This window comes from Brachyhypopomus gauderio, chromosome 2, assembly GCF_052324685.1.
Source record: "Brachyhypopomus gauderio isolate BG-103 chromosome 2, BGAUD_0.2, whole genome shotgun sequence".
Lineage (NCBI taxonomy): Eukaryota > Metazoa > Chordata > Actinopteri > Gymnotiformes > Hypopomidae > Brachyhypopomus > Brachyhypopomus gauderio.
In genome coordinates, this window is record NC_135212.1 from 18478142 (window position 1) to 18495461 (window position 17320).

The 17320-nt window shown below is 39.8% G+C and overlaps 1 pseudogene across 1 annotated transcript; it reads right to left on the reverse strand.

Annotated features, from left to right (window-relative positions):
- Positions 1–5304: 5304 nt before the first annotated feature.
- On the reverse strand, positions 5305–9680 carry LOC143490908 (UDP-glucuronosyltransferase 2A2 pseudogene; annotated as a pseudogene). Its single transcript, XR_013125036.1, has 2 exons — positions 9233–9680; positions 5305–8023 (listed from the first exon to the last, which is right to left on the reverse strand). The product of XR_013125036.1 is annotated as a UDP-glucuronosyltransferase 2A2 pseudogene (transcript).
- Positions 9681–17320: the final 7640 nt, after the last annotated feature.

Sequence of the window (17320 nt, forward strand, 5' to 3'; positions counted from 1 at the left end):
ATTTTCTTCGACATTGTCTTACTGTTGTTACTGTTGTTCTTACGTACGAGGTTAAGAAGTACTTAGTTCGTAACTTGCATCTGTTGACGAAATGTGCAGCGTTTCTTGTAGGCATTTATCTTCGACCACAGGGAGCGGACAACACAAATAATGTGACGCGTCACGTATAAACGCGTGCGGAGTCGCGCGCTACGGCCACTCGCGAAAGTTTAATCCAGTCTTAATGGTCCAATGAAGATAATTTAAAAACCAGGACATTTCCTCACTTAAAAAAACCCGGGACGCCTGGGACAGGATGTGAAAGACGGACATGTCCCGGGAAATACGGACGTTTGGTCACCCTAGGAATACATTTAGAAGTTATGACCTGCGCGTTAGCACCAACATGTTTTGCGTTGAGGTGGTAACGAAGGGTGGAAGTGCTCCTGTGATAAGCGAACTCCTTCCTACATAAAGTGCAAATAACACTATTTGTGTTTGTACTTCCATCTGGAAGTTTCTTATATTTAAATGTCCCATCCACCAGCGTAGCCTCTTCAGTCATCTCCATCATGCTCATCTTATTGTACATCCATATAATCTGTATGCCTGGATCTCGTGCACTGAGAAACATTCCACGGTGCAAAAGTGTCTCATGCGTTAAAATGCGTTAATTTTTTTAGTGCGTTAATTTTCCTGTAATTAATTAATCGAAATGAATGCGTTAAAGTCCCACCATATATATATATATATATATATATATATATATATATATATATATATATATATATATATATATAGATGTGAAAATAAATTGTATTTATGTGAAAATGAAATATGAATAGATGTTTACCACATTGCAAATGTAAATGGAACTATTGCATTTGAATTTGAATTTTGAGCTCAAAGTTGCTTGTATGAGTGGAACATGTAAATGCAAATGCTTATTACATTTTCATTTCAATATTGAGACAGAAAAACTTCCATAATTCTGAACCAAATTATTAGGTAATGTAGTCGTTAATGAAACCAGCAGGAATGCAAATGTGGTAACTGGACTTCCCATACCTGCCTTGGGATGTCATTTTTTTATGCATCAGTAAACAAGCCAAAATATGAATATCAAAATCTGTTCTTTGGGTATTTTTCCAACTCTACTTTCATCGTTGGTATGTTGAGTCTGTAATGCCAACAGTAAAGACTACTTTGAGATGTGGTTCAGACTGTTTACTTCACCATTATGAGCAGTTAGGTTTCAGCACCTCTTACATCTTTATCAGAGCTCCACATGTAGCCTGTAGCACACAGGACGATGTAATGAATTGTTACTGCACAACGTGTTCATTGTGTGTCCTTGTGAGGCTACCGTATTGCTCAGCAAGCTGCTCGATTGCATGTACTTATTAGTGCACAATAAAGCACACTATTCCAGCTGGTCTGTCGGTCATGTCCATGATTTTTCAGACAGAGGACAGACAGGACACAGTCTGCCTCTATGACATTGAGAGGTTTAACTCCCGTTGGGCTGAGTTTGCTTTTTCACATACTATTTCTATTAAATAGGTATTGTTTCTGGAATTGAATAGATTGGCGTCTAGTTTTTACCAAGGTCTGGCTGAATGTCTGGCTGGCATCAGGTTGCATCAAATGGACACATTCTTTCATGCATTCTCATGCTAGCAGGAATGTTTAACTTTATACCATGCAGTCCCTCATGCAAATACACAACTGCTCTCTCCTACCAGAAGTGTATAGTTGGCCCTTTTAGCTGGCTGTCTTCACATGCACAACCTTTTTTTATCACCTCTCAAGTCAGTCTGTTGCCTCTTTATTGCCTCTGCCTGCCTAGCCATTGTCATAGCCTTCGCGAGAGTGAGGTCTTTATCGGCTTGTATCCCCACCGACAGTGACGAATCCCTTAAGTCCTAAAACTAATCTGTCCCTCCAAAGTTCATCATTTAAGGGTGTCATGTTCACACGTATTTCTGCCAGTGCATAAAGTACTATGATGAACGACTCAATTGTTTCTACAATGTGCTGTATTCTCTTGATAATCTTACCCCATTGTTAAATCAATTTTTTTTCTGTGGAACTGAGACAAGTCAAGGCAAAGCTTTGCAAGGCATATTTATTAGTATAGCATTTTTCATACACATTGGCAACTGAAAGCACAATAGCTCCTGCCTACTGCAAGACTAATTGCCCAAGTTAAATAGTCTTCATAGTGCATGATCAGACTCATCACACATGAAGTACACTACATATGCACCATGTACATATTTCTGTTGAGTCTTTATTAGACTAATGTATAGATCAACAGGCCTCAATTCAGAATGCAACATTATTATACACTTTACTCAGGTGCATCTAAATCATGTTTCCACAGTTACCCTTGTTTTCAAGTTACCAGCATACAGCTCATTTTTAGTGTAGGACTTGTATTGTGTGCATAATAGGAGAAAGCTTCAAGAAGGTATGAAGCACGGGATTTAAATGCAGTGGAGATGATGAAGTACAGTCTGAACTTGAGGACAGGGAAATGTTGAGGGCTCACTGATATCTTCCAAGACATGATCCACATTTAAACATTTATTTTCAAACATCTGACGTTTCTCATTTAGTCTCATCAGTCAAAACATTGACAGGAAAAAAAATTTTTGAAGTTACAAGACTCATGATACTGAATGGTGTATACATGTATTTCCAACTGTAACACTCGGGGCGCGGCGAAGGACGAGGCACGGAATCCTTTCGGTTAACAGCTGAATGTTACTTTATTTTACAAACAACAGCGCAGGTAGTGCACGAAGAACACGTATACATCCAGTCATGTCACACTGAAACAGAGACGAGCACAGGACACTGCGCAAACGCACATTAAATAGACAAACCACATAAGTCCCGATTGATGACGAGACGAGCCACAGGTGAGACGGATGAACACATTAAGACATAACCGCACCCACGGAGATCCACAGACGCAGGCAACTGGACGTAGACAACGTAAACACATTCCCAAAAGGGAGGGGTCAGGGGCTGTAACGTGACACCAACAAATATTGAAATAATAAATGGTTTTAATGAAATATTTGCAGTGTCATATATATGAGTGGTTTACTTCCTGGTTGCATGATGAGAAGATGATGACAGGGAAAAAAGCTTCAACTTTCTAAATTTCTACTCTGTTCTTTCTTGTAGTTTCACTTTGAATGTTTTCACTCACCCTAGAAGAGATTTTACCACCTTATATTCTATGGGATCTTATCAGATCAGGGTATCATCTCTTCAGGGATCAGGGGTCCAGCCGCATTCCAAGAATGTACTATTCACTTGACAGTGATTTACATAAAGAATTTCAGATGCAATGTGGAGAAATTGCTTTGATGAAATAAAGGTCTCAGTCCATGTAATTGATCACCGATTTTTTCTTTTTCTTATTTTCCATTGTCTCTGAGCTCAATTATACATATATGTCACGGTACAGCGGCCCCCTACCGGTCGCCTCTGTCCACAGCGGCAGTTGTGGTTGTTGTGTACGTCCCTCAGGTGGGCGGGGCCCACGATCCGTCTCACCTGAGGGTCGTTTGTTTGCCTATATATGTCTTGTCTTTGTACCAGTTGACCGCTGGTCATTATACCCGTAATTCGGATCGACTCACAGGTTTTTGGTTTGCGCACATTCTTTATTAAACCATCCATTTTCCCTGAGACTTGGCGTGATCGCTTCCATTTTATTTCGCTCACCCTGCCCGTCACAATATAAAGTCATGCCACTTCAAGAATAGCTGTCAGTGGATGACAACATAATCCCATACTATTTGCTGACATGTATGCAAGCAATTCATAATTCAGTCCACTTACAAGCTATGGAGTGTTGCCTCATCCAGTTGTTACATAGAATTTGTAACACAACCTGGGGAGAGTTGCAATAATAAAAGTTTAAATAAAAAAATTGAGAACACATCAGAAAATATGCATCTAAGTCAATTGTTTGTGTATATAATATGAATGCACTTCAATATCTAGTAGTAGTAGTTGTTTACAACCCCTGGCAAAAATGATGGAATCACCAGTCTCTGAGGATGTTCCTGCAGTTTAATTTTGTAGAAAAAAAAGCAGATCACAGACATGACAAAAAACTAAAGGCATTTCGAATGGCAACTTTCTGGCTTTAAGAAACACTAAAAGAACTGTGAACAACCAATATCTTGTGCAACACTGCGTGACGATTTACCCTCTTTAAGGAGTTTGATAATCCTCTCTGACATCTCTGGTGTTGGTGCCATGATTCATGTCAGTCTACATGTTGCAACAGCTCTCCAAGGTGTGATCACTCCTTTTTACCTGCATACTAACGAGTAGCTTTAATCTGATGCGTTCAGGTGTTCTTTTTTCCATAATTCCATAATTTTTTCCTCAGAATTGAGTGATTCCATAATTTATTCCCTGTGCTTGTTCTACAAATCAAACTCTTACTGGCTACCACAATAATTTTTCTTGATTTCTTTTAATGTTTCTTAAAGCCAGAAAGTTGCCATTTGAAATGCCTTTAGTTTTTTGTCATGTATGTGATCTGCTTTTTTTCTACAAAATTAAACAACTGAAGGAACATCCTCAGAGACTGGTGATTCCATCATTTTTGCCATGGGTTGTAGTATTTAGAATTGTATTGGTATATAAAGGGAAAAGAGACCTGATTCACAGACATCTCTTCCCGAACATACTAACAAAATGCATATACAAAATTATTGGAACATACACTAAAAACTAATTAATAATTCCCTATAACATATTAATCTGCACCTATATCAGATTATGAGTAGGCCTGCCTCACAGTTATCCAATAATAAAAATTTGCCCTAGACCTGTAAGCAGTCCACACATCCTCCGGCTGTGCACTAATTACACACTAGGCAGCTGTCTTGATAATTTTTTTTCTAAGGAAATTTCTTTGTAACTTCTAAGGTTAAAATATTTATAAGAGTACACTTGGTTTGCACTTGTAGTGAAACATGCAGAATTAGCCATTTCTTAAAGTGGTGGGGACATAAAATAACCAGGTTACAATGTAGGCGACATTATATTTAAAGATAAAAGAAGAATTTGCTATATCAATTTGTTAAAAGCAATCTATTATATGAAGACATCATCATAAAATGATGTTGCAGTGTTGCAGGTCACATTCCTAGTTAAATGTTAAAACAGTGTATCAAAATTAAAGCTCAATACAAAAACATGGATAAATCAAACTATTATTTATTTTTAAAGATATATATTAACCATTTACATAAAACACTGGAATTCTATAAAATAAATTGAAAATGTACATTAATTGTAATTTAATGCTAAGAAGTTTTACTTTACTTGAAACTGAAGCTAATTTTTAACGCTGCTATAAAAGTGTCAAATTAAATCAGTCAAGAAGTAGTTCATGTTTATGATGCAGTAATCCCATCTGTATATAGATCTAATTCCCATGTGATGCAGTAATCCCATCTGTATATAGATCTAATTCCCATGTGATGCAGTAATCCCATCTGTATATAGATCTGATGCTTGTGATGCAGTAATTCCATCTGTATATAGATCTAATTCCCATGTGATGCAGTAATTCCATCTGTATATAGATCTAATGCCCATGTGATGCTCGTGATGCTGTAATTCCACCTGTATATAGACTTGATCTCCATTTGAGTTAAAGCTGCTCTAAGCAATTAATTTTAAAAACACTGGCTAAACTGCCATTACAACTGTCATTAGCATTACACAGCTTGTAGCAATCACTAAAATAAAGTTTTTCCTGAGTTTCCTGGACTCTGTAATCAGCAAATTATTAATTAATGGTTATTTAATGCTAATTTTGTCTGGATTGTATGTGGATACGATTTTACATAATGTAAGGTATTACATTTACATGTTTACATTGTATAGCATTTAGAAGATGTTTTAATCCAATGTAACTTACAATTGTGACCAAATACAATTTGAGCACTTGAGATTATAGATATTAAAGCATTCACAAGCTGGAATGCATTTTAGACATATATTTACTCATGTTCATATATTTTCTTAAGTTGATATAAATCTATAAAGATGCATAGTAAAGTGCATGGAGTGACCGGCTGTAAATGGATTCTATAAGTTTTTATGCAGTCCAACTGTACTAAGTAGACCAGAAATTTCTCTATAGGGAACAGGTTTTCTCTACCTGTCCATTATTTCTTGTGTTTTGACACAGGATGTGTAAGAGTAGGGTAAGGTACATGCACATCTTTGTAGGGGAATTGGAAAAAGACAGGGGGCATGTGATTAAAAAAAAGATGACTTTTTTGTTGGCTAAACCAGGTGAAAATGAACAAGATATGTACATTCATTTTTCATTCAAATTCATATTAAATAGTCAAAACAAGTCTTTGAAAAACACTAATCAGTCCTGCTTTATTCTTGGTTTCATACATGATCTGCAACACACATATTGGATAATTGCAGCAATGAGAAAAATTATAACTGAAACCAGTAAAACTAAGAATGCGATTACATCAATGCAGTGGTATGTGTACCAAGGCATTTTATAGGACTCTGTTCGCAGGTGAGCAGCACCTTTGTGTCTCATGACATATTCGATCCAGAACATGGCATTGGCAAGTGGCTGTTCTGCTGTATCTCTTTGAAGCCTAGACAGTCTCTGCATGTTCGTTCTGTAAGATGGCTCATTTATAATTTCTTGTAAAGCCTCCAAAAACACATTCTTATTTATGGTAGCTACATCTAAAACCTGTGCAACACCTTTTTCCTTCATTCTTGAAAGATTGTCATATTGATCAAAAACTAGTGGTAAGCCAACTATCGGAGTACCATGATAAATAGCCTCATAAATTCCATTTGTTCCCCCATGACTAATGAAAGCTCTGGTCCTGGGATGTCCTAGAAGATCGTTCTGTGGCATCCAGTCAACCACCAATGTGTTATTGCCAAGAGTGGATGGTCTTTTTCCCGTGTATCGCCAAACCACTTTCTGAGGGAGCTCGGCCAGGGCAGCAGCTACTTCATCAGCTATGTCTGCTGGAAGCTCTCCAACCAGAGTTCCCAAAGACATGACAACAATGCCATGCTCTCCAGAACTTTCAACAAAGCTCTCCAGATCTTTAGGAAGGGACTTTGCTGGTTTGCATTGGAAGCAACCCATGTAGACAATATTGGGCATAGTTGGGCGTGGATATTCAAACACAAAGTCGACTCTCATAAGCCATATATCAGCGGCTTGAAACAATTCAAAATAATTTACATCTGGACCAAAGTACCGATTACACAATGCACTATAATGTGAACCTGAAGTGCTCTTGTAAAGGAAAAGCCTTGCGTTATAGAAAAGCACATTATACAACCTTTGGAAAAAAGTCATTTTGTCAGTTAACATGGATAGAGGAAAGGGAACATAAGACAGGGGTGAAGGAGCAATTCCAAAATGGGCCTCTCCATGTATTGTCCAGCGGACATTGAAGACCAGTGGTAAGCCAAGATAATGTGCCAGCACAACACCACCACCATTTGCAGGATCTGTTAATACCACATCATACTCAGCTTCTCTGAGGGAACTTATCAAGTCATGGTTCTCAATTATATGGATCACCATTTCACATATCTTTCTGTGCATCTCTGAAAATTTATTTTTCAGCTCCATGTCCAAGTACAGTCTAGTCCAGATGGCACTCTTTTCCCGTCGAATTTGCAGTTGCCTGGAAACAAAGCTACTGAAAAATGCCTCATCACCGCCCAGTGCAAAGTCAACTGTTATAGAGTTATAGTGAGGCGAGTCATCTTTGATGTACCAGCTATCAGCTGCACGGATGACCGTAATTTGGTGACCTCTGCTGTATAGTTCTTGTATCAAAACATTCATGTTAACCCAGTGGCTACCATCATGGGGGAAGACCAGGACCTTTCCACAGTGGATGGAGACTGTGAAGCCCAGAGTGATGATGAATGCAGAAACTGCATGAAACATCTTTTAAGAAGTCTCCACTTGAAACAGGCAAAACAATGTCTGAAACACAAGTTAAAATAAGAGTGTTATAAATTACACCCATACACTGACCTTAGTTTTGCTAGATTTCTGATAAAAGCATTAAATATAAATTATGGCCCGCAATGAAATTATTAAGAATGATTTGTTAGCAAGATATGTTATTTATATATATTTATATATTTGAAATATTGCTTAAATGAGAAAAAGGATGCATTTGTTAGCAGGGATATCCTGTAAACAGCTATTTTGTCAACTGTCCATTGATGCTTTGGTCCAACCAAAGGGGGTTAAAACAAAAGTTTTAACAGGTTTAGGTCATATATGTGCAGTAGGAACTACTATTCTGAAACAAATACTATTAATCTGAGCAGATGTCTATGATCTGATGCATCCCCCAGGGTTCTGTTCCAGAACTGATTTTATTATTGGGTCACTTTTGCTTCCCCATATCAAATTCAACAAGATTACAGAATATATCAACACATATACATACATATACATATAATACTTTAATTATTCTTTATGAAGTATATACATTTATTTTCTATTGTATTTTCATACTTCTTGTCTTTCAATGTTTTACGTAATGCTTCTTTTTTGGTAAAAAAAAAAAAACATCATGGCTCCTCGTGATTACGTTGTATTACTTCTGTGTTAGTTTGAAGCAGTTTTAATTGCCACTGTGGATGAAAAGATGATACAAATAAACATGCCTTGTCTTGAATCGTTTTGACCGGTTAATTAAGGAAAAAAACATCACAATTATTCTTACATGCGAGTCATTGCATCCGATTATGCGTATGGACTTTTAATTTGAAATCGTGCTTATTTTATGCTATATCGGCGCCTACTTAGCCTCTTCATAATATTTATCATATAACTAAAGAGTGACTTTTCTTTAGAACACATCTATTTTAAAAACGGTTATCTGAAAGATTTAACACGACGGTGAAACACAAGTGCCACTAGACGAGTAAACGAGTACATAAGGTAACGCCAATAACAAACAAAAGCATTGTATCGCAACTAATGTAATAGCGCGCCTGTCAAACAATAAAAAGTGTTTTCACCGACGTTTTATTGAATTACCAAGTAGCCTAGTCGGAGAGTATTGTAAATACGAGGGAAAACTAGAAAACATGGTGCATGACGTTTTGCTGTTTTGTTTTTGCTCGTTCGCGTTTGTCCCGCTTTGAGGCGTTTGCCTGATAAAGTAAGCCTACTTACTGTTCTTTTTGAATAGAGGTGGTGCGCTGAAATTGAGGTAAAACTCGGGAGACTACGTCGTTGTTATCCACCGTATGGTCCAAATGTCCAGGCTGTATGTGGGGTTGACGCGTCCACAGCTCATACTCGACTGTGAGAAGAGGTGTTACACGAGCAGACGGCCATACCTGCGTGGCGTCGAGCTGTCAGAGGCAGAGACCTACACGTAGTAGTAGCAGCAGTCGAGTTTAATCTCATAAAAAAGTACAATACTACAAAATCAGGGGCATATCAAGTCAAAAGTAGGGGTGTTCTGGGATGTCATAGCATGCGTAGGCTATGCCCCCCTAACAAAAGTGGGGATGAGGCTCTGCGTAACGTTGCGCTTCCCTGTTAAGAAGGCAGGTACAGCCTGATGGAGACCAGAAAGACAAGAGAGACCAGAGCAGAGGCTGTGGATTCGATTCATTTGACGTGGGAAGGTGTCACTCGCAACTTTGTAGGGTTGCCAAGTTTTCTAAAATGGTGTCCTATCCAGGGATATTGTACATGCACGTAAATACATGCTAATTAAAGTGATGGATTCAGCCTTCAATTAGCCTACATTATATAAACTCACATTAATGTTGATGTGCCCTAGTGTTCAGAAAGTGTGTAAGGCGAATCAAAATCAACAAGTGGTCAGCTGATATCCCGTCCGTAAGTACAAGCGCGTATTTCCTACGCAGAAGTATAGCGTATTCATTAACTACCTCATTAACCAGTCTACATGAAGCAGACTGATAACTGTGACACCACCAATTCTATACAATGCAAATGTCTGTGGGTAAGGTATAGTGGACTAATTGTTTCATATTTCTGTTGGTTTCAGTTATCAGTATATCAGTGTTTGCATCTTTTTTCTGCTTTTTTTATACTTCTGGTGGCAGTCAAGTGTTTGTAGTCACCATTCAATACCCGGTTTAGTTCAATACTTAATTATGTCACGAGAAGTCATCTTTGAAATTTACTCTATCTTTCTCTAATGCCTGGTAGTACTGGAAAAACATCTAATGTCCTGGTAATGTAATTCTTTTGAAAGTGGGTAATTAAAACAAAAGAGAAAACCAAGATATTGTTTGAGCAGTTTCATTCCTCTCCAGTTGATGGACATTCACCTGCATGGTGTCTGTGCTTGCACCAAAATCTCAAATGGTTCCACTTTTTTCCATGCTGCAATATCACACTCTCTCTGCCAGAGAATTTATGTCCCCCAAATCTTGCTGGTTTGGATCCAACACACTTGTGACACACATGGATGAAGGGCGGGGTCCTAGCATCACCTCGTGAAGTTAATTACTCACCTTACCACTTTTTGCAACTAAGGGCACTAGTGCTAGCACTTTGTTGTGCTAGATGTGTTCCCGATTTTACTGGCATGTGAGCTTTTTGGAATAAGCGTAACCTGACCATTCCCCAAAACTGCACTCTCCAGCACATTCTGACAGCTATACATCTCGAAATGGATCGAAAGAGAGAGTTTACTTTGAAAATCAATCTGATGTAGAATGGGAATGAGATCTTTTAATGTTTAGTGGGTATAATACTAACTTGGGTTTAGGCAAGTGCAACATGCTATTGGAACAACATGCACCGTGTTTGTGCACACTGACTTTTATAACCACATACTCATGTCACTGCCATGCAGTTCCCCTTTTCCTTCACATGCAGACAACGTCTAATGTGTGACCGTTTCTTGCTGATATAGTGTGCAAACTACAACAACTTCAAGACTCCCAAATGCAAGACCACAAGTTGTGAACTGTGAACAGCACAGCAATCTGACATGTAATGTGTTTGGAATTGGGATTTCTTTATTTCCTTCCAAGTTAGGTTTATGGTTGGATGTGAGATGATGGTGGATAGTATAAACCCAGAAAGCCTTCGCATGGACAGTGAAGTAGTCTGGAGCAGCTCAAATGGTCCCAAACATCTACTGAAGTTCTAGTACTGAAGTTCCGTAAAGGCTGTACAAAGAGCTAGATGTTCGGCTCTAGAATCTCACACATTATGACCTGTGAGCTGATAGAAAGGCACTGACATTGCTTTCCCTCCGGAACATTCTCCCTCAGTTGGACTGAGTGGCAAAACACTCTGCAACATTTATTAGGGGAAACGGGGAAGGAAGCAAGTGATTATCTGCTTAAATTAAAGGTAGTTGGATTTGTCAGTAATCCATCCAAACTGCCAAAAAAACAGCGGTTCATGGACCTCAACATATGGCTAAGACCATAGGTGTCCTGACATTTATATGCAGCCTACCTAATTTCAGTGCTGGGAAAATACACTAAGCAAAACCTAAATGCATACAAAAACCTGGACATTTGGTCAAGCTATAAGGTGAGAAGATGTCATGACACAGTGAATTTTATGTGGATAGGTTTGTGCAAATATTTATATTAGAATTTCTATTTTGAAAACTAAACTTATTGGGCCTTATATGGTGTGCAAAATCAAAATTCTTAGATTTTTTATCTAAACTTTCAAATCAAAGTTATCTGAGTAACAGCTAAACTCAGTTGGTCTTGGCTAGCTAACAGTTCTCTCATTTCTTCAGCTTACACCAGTCTGTAAATATAGCTCTGAATGCTTGCTAAATCTATTTGTAGAGTCAATTGTACAACAGCTCTTTTCTATTTTAGATGTCTTGCAACATTCACACTGAACACTACTGATGCCTCTCAGGTAGACTTACTGCCATTCCGTGGGCATGACTGTATTACACCCACCAACTATGTCATATGCATACCTCTATACGAAGCCAACTGTCTGTCAAGACGTTGAAGGTGTACTTGAGCTGGTAGGCCTGAAAGTAGCATTGGACTGCCCGCTAGAGTTTCATAGAGATTCAGACCTGTAGAGCGAGGGCTCAACCCCAGAAATACATCAGTGTCAGAGGTGGGCCGGTCACCCATTCCAAACTAGTTACCTTTGTGAGTTTAGCCAATTTTGCTTTTAATGCCCTATTCCACCTTTCTACAGCTCTGTGTGGGTGATAAGCACAGTGTATTTTAGAGTAATACCCAAGTAATCCCTGGGGCTGAGGAGAGCTCTAAAATTCCTTGATTCACAAAAAGCATACCGTTGTTGGAGGACGGTTTTGTGGGAAATTCCCACCCCAGAACAATTTCCTTGACTACAGCCATTGACACCTCTGTAGCTTTTGCCTTTCTGTGAGGGAAGCCCTCAATCCATACTTCTCAGCACAAATCAGTTATGACCAGGCAATATTTGCAATTTCTATATGGGCTGAAGTTCATCTTTAAATGTTGTAAAGGCATTTATGGCTTTGGGTGGTAAGCTGGAGGCACAGGCATGCAGGCAGATAAGGCAGCAGGAAGAAAAATCACCCGGTGTGAACCATCTCTTGTACTGCAGCACCCACCACCCATTTTCCTGTGTGGTCAGGGTTTGCCACTGCTAGGAAATGAGAATTGTGTAAAAGAGGAAGTTCAGCTAATGTGTTCACTCTGTAACCATTTGTATCTGGTTCACAGGGTTTGTTCCATTTCCATGTTTCTGCGAGCAAAGCACTGCTAAGCTGTAAGAATTAAGTTAGAACAGGTTCAGGCTGTATAGTTTTGAGCATCTGAAGGGAGAAAGGACAATGCATACATTGCTGGCCCACATGCTTGGCAGTGAGATCTGGAATAGGAACCTCTGAGACATTTGGCCAGGCCTTGTGAGAGATTTCAACAACAGCACAGCAATCATGGGGCTCCCCAGACTCCACAGAAGAATGCCACTGTGCCCAGTCACGCCACAGTCACATGTCGCACAGCAAAGTACCTTTTGGTATCTTGTACGTTAGACTAGAGTACTGCCAAGGTTACATTCTATGAGTAGAATTCAAAGCACTTCTGTAAGTTCCTCAGGATGAGCGTCTGCTAAATGCAGAAAATATAAAATGCATATATAAATGCACAGCATGAAAGATGTGCTGATGGGACAATAGCCCAGCCACTGTAAAATGAGAAGTCCATACTTACATTAGTAATGAATTGATTCATTAATGAACAAAGCATGCATTGCTACTAAATCAGCACGACCCAATATGACAGCAGCAACAGCCAGCGCTGCTTACAGACAAGTAATAAAAGCAATTCACCTTTGTTCCTCCACGCTCATTGCTTTGAGACAGAACCTTCATTTGACAGGTATGAGACTAAACTAGTTCTCATCTGAATGAATGTTCCTCACGTTCTTCTGTACTTTGCACATCTTCATCCGTGGCTTTACGCTGAGTTTGCCTACTGCATTTTCCCAAAGGTTATGCAATTGTTTGATAATCTTGAAACCACGAGTGCCTAGTCAAGTCATTAATTGGTGTTTTGTGAAGGTTTTTTTTTTTTTTTACTTATTGTTTTTCTCTCAACTACTTGTTGGTGAACTTCTGTTATACCGACATACTTTATCTCCTTTGGAGGACACTGAACACTGTGGCCAGTGTAGACTGCTGTTGTCATTAAATGGCTGTTTATTTCTCTAATGTTATTCTTATCTCTTGACCACAGTGTCTGCGGGATGCTGGCCAACATCTAACAGTTTACTTTTAGATTTTCTGCTACTATTACTGCTGTTTCTGGGGGTCTCCTTAGTTACCATTCTTTCATTTCTCCTGTCTAATGAATGTCACTTGGAGGCAGACACATGGACACACACACACACACACACACACACAGCCACGATTTGGTAATATGTGCACACTGAGAAAAACCAAACTTTTTCCAATCATTCCTTTACCCACGAGCCCAATTATGTGCGTTCTCTGAAATTTTGCTCTACAGCCACATGTGTACAATAAACTTTCTCCTCTAAAATGTGCAGTTGTGCAGTTCCGGCAGCGCTATGGGGCAGCTGCATGGTGTTCACTCACAAACATTGCACACGTCAACATTTCTTGTGATCTCACACTGCAACTCTACTCACACAGAAATGTTCTTGAGGTGGTCCATGGTGTGGTGTAGCCGACCAGGACATCCCCTGCTTCCTGGAACAGGGACCATTTAAAGTGTACAACAGCTCAGTTTTCATCAATTCAAAATCTACCCAAAGATGGTTTATTACCAAACAAAAAAATGGTGTTATCCCACATAATTCATTACCCTCCTTACTGAGTGTAAAGCTTACCTTATAAATTAAGCCCTTTCCTAAAGATTTTGGGAGTCATTACTCTAATTGTAACTTCTGTGGTAATAGATACTACTAACATGTTGATTACTTATTGACATTATTATTTTGTTTACCTATCATAATGTATTAATTTCTTCTCCTGTGTTTACTAAATTTTGTAGACTGCTTGCCCTGCAAAATATATTTCTATTCTAGGAGACTGACGCGATTTGAGATGTGAGATATCAAAAGCCCAACTGGTGGTGTGTAGCAGTCCCAGTGTCCCGCTAATGGTGTCGTCTTGTTCTTTTGTGCCTTGATGCTGGTTCCAGGGATTTCCGATGACCCGGGGGGAGACAGAATCCACTTCATTATTTACTACCACTGCATTCTCTCCTTTTGCATCTGCCTCCCACATTACAACTGTTGTGGGATGCATTCTGGACCAAGATGAACTGTGCAGCATGGGGTGTCTTGTTTTCAGCCGCCTACACTGGTTATCTTCTTAGCACAGGTTTGTAGGTCTTTTGGAGGAATATTAATCACATGGTGTTGGCACACCGTGAGCTTATGACCCCTGCAGCATGGACCTACAATGCTGCTGCTCACCTTGAGAGTTCCTCCACTGCTTTTGTACCTTGCTTAAGAAAAGTATGAACAGACAAGTGGACTTCTACGTTGTTCATGAAATGTCCTTTCACTCGTGTCCAGGTGGGCTCCAATTTCTTGGCATATGTGAGTCGTCAATTCCAGTAAGTGTATATGTATCCTCAACCACTCAGTCTTTGCCTTCCCCTCACATGTGGAGGATAGGGCCTTGGTGACAGCTTGGAACTCCTGGGGGTCCCACAAGATGTGGAACCATGCCCATCTAGCCGTTGCCTATGGCGACCATCGCTAAAGGAAAGTTCGAAGCGTAAGCGTGTACACCCTGTTCTAGAATAGAGTTGGGACGTTTTAACAGCCTGCGATTGGCTGCAGTCTGCGGTTGTTCCCGCCCTCCTCATTTAGAGCTGCTTGACGGTTATGGTGGTTGTTCCTTCTCGTGTACCACGGCAGACAGAGCAGGCAGACTCTCACTGAGGTGCAGTGGGGGTAGGGCTTCTTGACGAGCAGCTTCACTGATTCTGCCTCTTGCCTGCTTCTCTGCTTATTTCTCTGCTTCCCTCTCCCACGAAACATCTCTGCTTCCCTCTCCCACGTCTCGAGTTTTTCCCTGACCGACGTAATTCTTTAGACCCTCCAATTCATTTTTTATTCCAATCAAACCTTAGATGGTCTTTTCCATTTCTCTTATTTCTATATATACTTTTACTTTATTGTCATGCAACCATGTTTAAGAAATATCATCTTTTTAGGCCCACTGCTGAAATTCTGCTCATGCTCCCCCAGAGCCCCCACATCATTTACCCCAACAAATCCTCATTATTCCCCCTCCTTATGCACCTCAAATGTCTACCTAATATTTTATTTAAACAAACACCAGTAGGACCGCTCCACCACGCCACAACAGGGTGAGCATACAGCATGCAGTGTGGAGCCGCGCTGAGAGTGCTCACGACAGGACTTTCCCAGACCCACGAGTGGTCTCCCTTGTAGCCTGCGTTAGCATCCCTCTAATGAGCCCACACACTGGAGTTGGAGATCCTGCTGACTGCTCTGAAAAAGTTTGGAGAAATGATTCCCAAAAATCTGATTCCCGATTTAGGAAGGACATACAATAGGCTACATTGTTCTTGAGTGAGCAATGGTGGTCAGGTATTAAATATATCTGTAGGTAAATGAGTTTGAGCACTGTATAAGAAACATCGATAATGCGAATACCCTAAGGTAGAGCATACGAAACCTGTGTAGGTCCCCAGTAAACAGAACAGAGTGAAAAGGTTCTGTGGGCTCTTGTGCAGGTGGCCTGAAGGCCACTGAGCATTCTGGAACATTCCTCCAGCAGGCATGGGAAACGGTGTCATTGTTTCAGTAGCACACATGAGAAACAAGGTTATCAGTATTGGGTGAGCTCATTCTTATGGCCTAAAAGCCTCTTTGTGAATCTCTGTGTTTGTTGGTCAGACTGGTGTTGGTCTCATCAGTGTCTGTGTGGTTGGTGTCGGTGAAACATCAGCATACTCCCTTATTCCTCGCCCTCGGTGTGTCCCCCGCCTCAAAAATTGGCTTTACCATATATTTTAATGGACAGGTGCATCTCAGTAAATTAGAATATCATCAAAATGTTCATTTATTTCAGTAATTCAATACAAAAAAGTGAAATGCATACATAGATTCATGACCTATTCATGATCTATTTCAAGTGTTTATTTCTGTTATTTCCTAAGGTATTGTTTTCAGATGAAAGTAAATTTTGAATTTCATTTGGAAATCAAGGTCCCAGAGTCTGGATGAAGAGTGGAGAGGCACACAATCTAAGCTGTTTGAAGTCTAGTGTGAAGTTTCCAGAATCGGTGATGGTTTGAGGAACCATGGTCCTCTCGAGGTTTCTTCCTAATCCCCACCATCATAGGGAGTTTTTCCTTGCCACTGTCACCTCTGGCTTGCTCATTAGGGATCTGGACCCATATGATTATAAAGCTGCTTTGTGACATGTGTTAGAAAAAGTGCTATATAAATAAATTTGACTTGACCATGTCATCTGCTGGTGTAGGTCTACTGTGTTATATCATGACCAAAGATGGTGCAGCCATCTACCAGGACATTTTAGAGCACTTCATGCTGCCCTATGCTAAAAACCTTTTGGAGATGGAAATTTTCCAGCAGGACTTGGCACCTGTCCACACTACCAAAAGTACCAATACCTGGTTTAATAATCACAGTATCACGTTGCCTGATTGGCTAGCAAACACGCCTAACCTAAACCCCATAGAGAATCTATGGAGTATTGTCAAGAGGAAGATGAGAAACACCAGACCCAACAATGCAGACAAGCTGAAGGTTGCTATCAAAGCA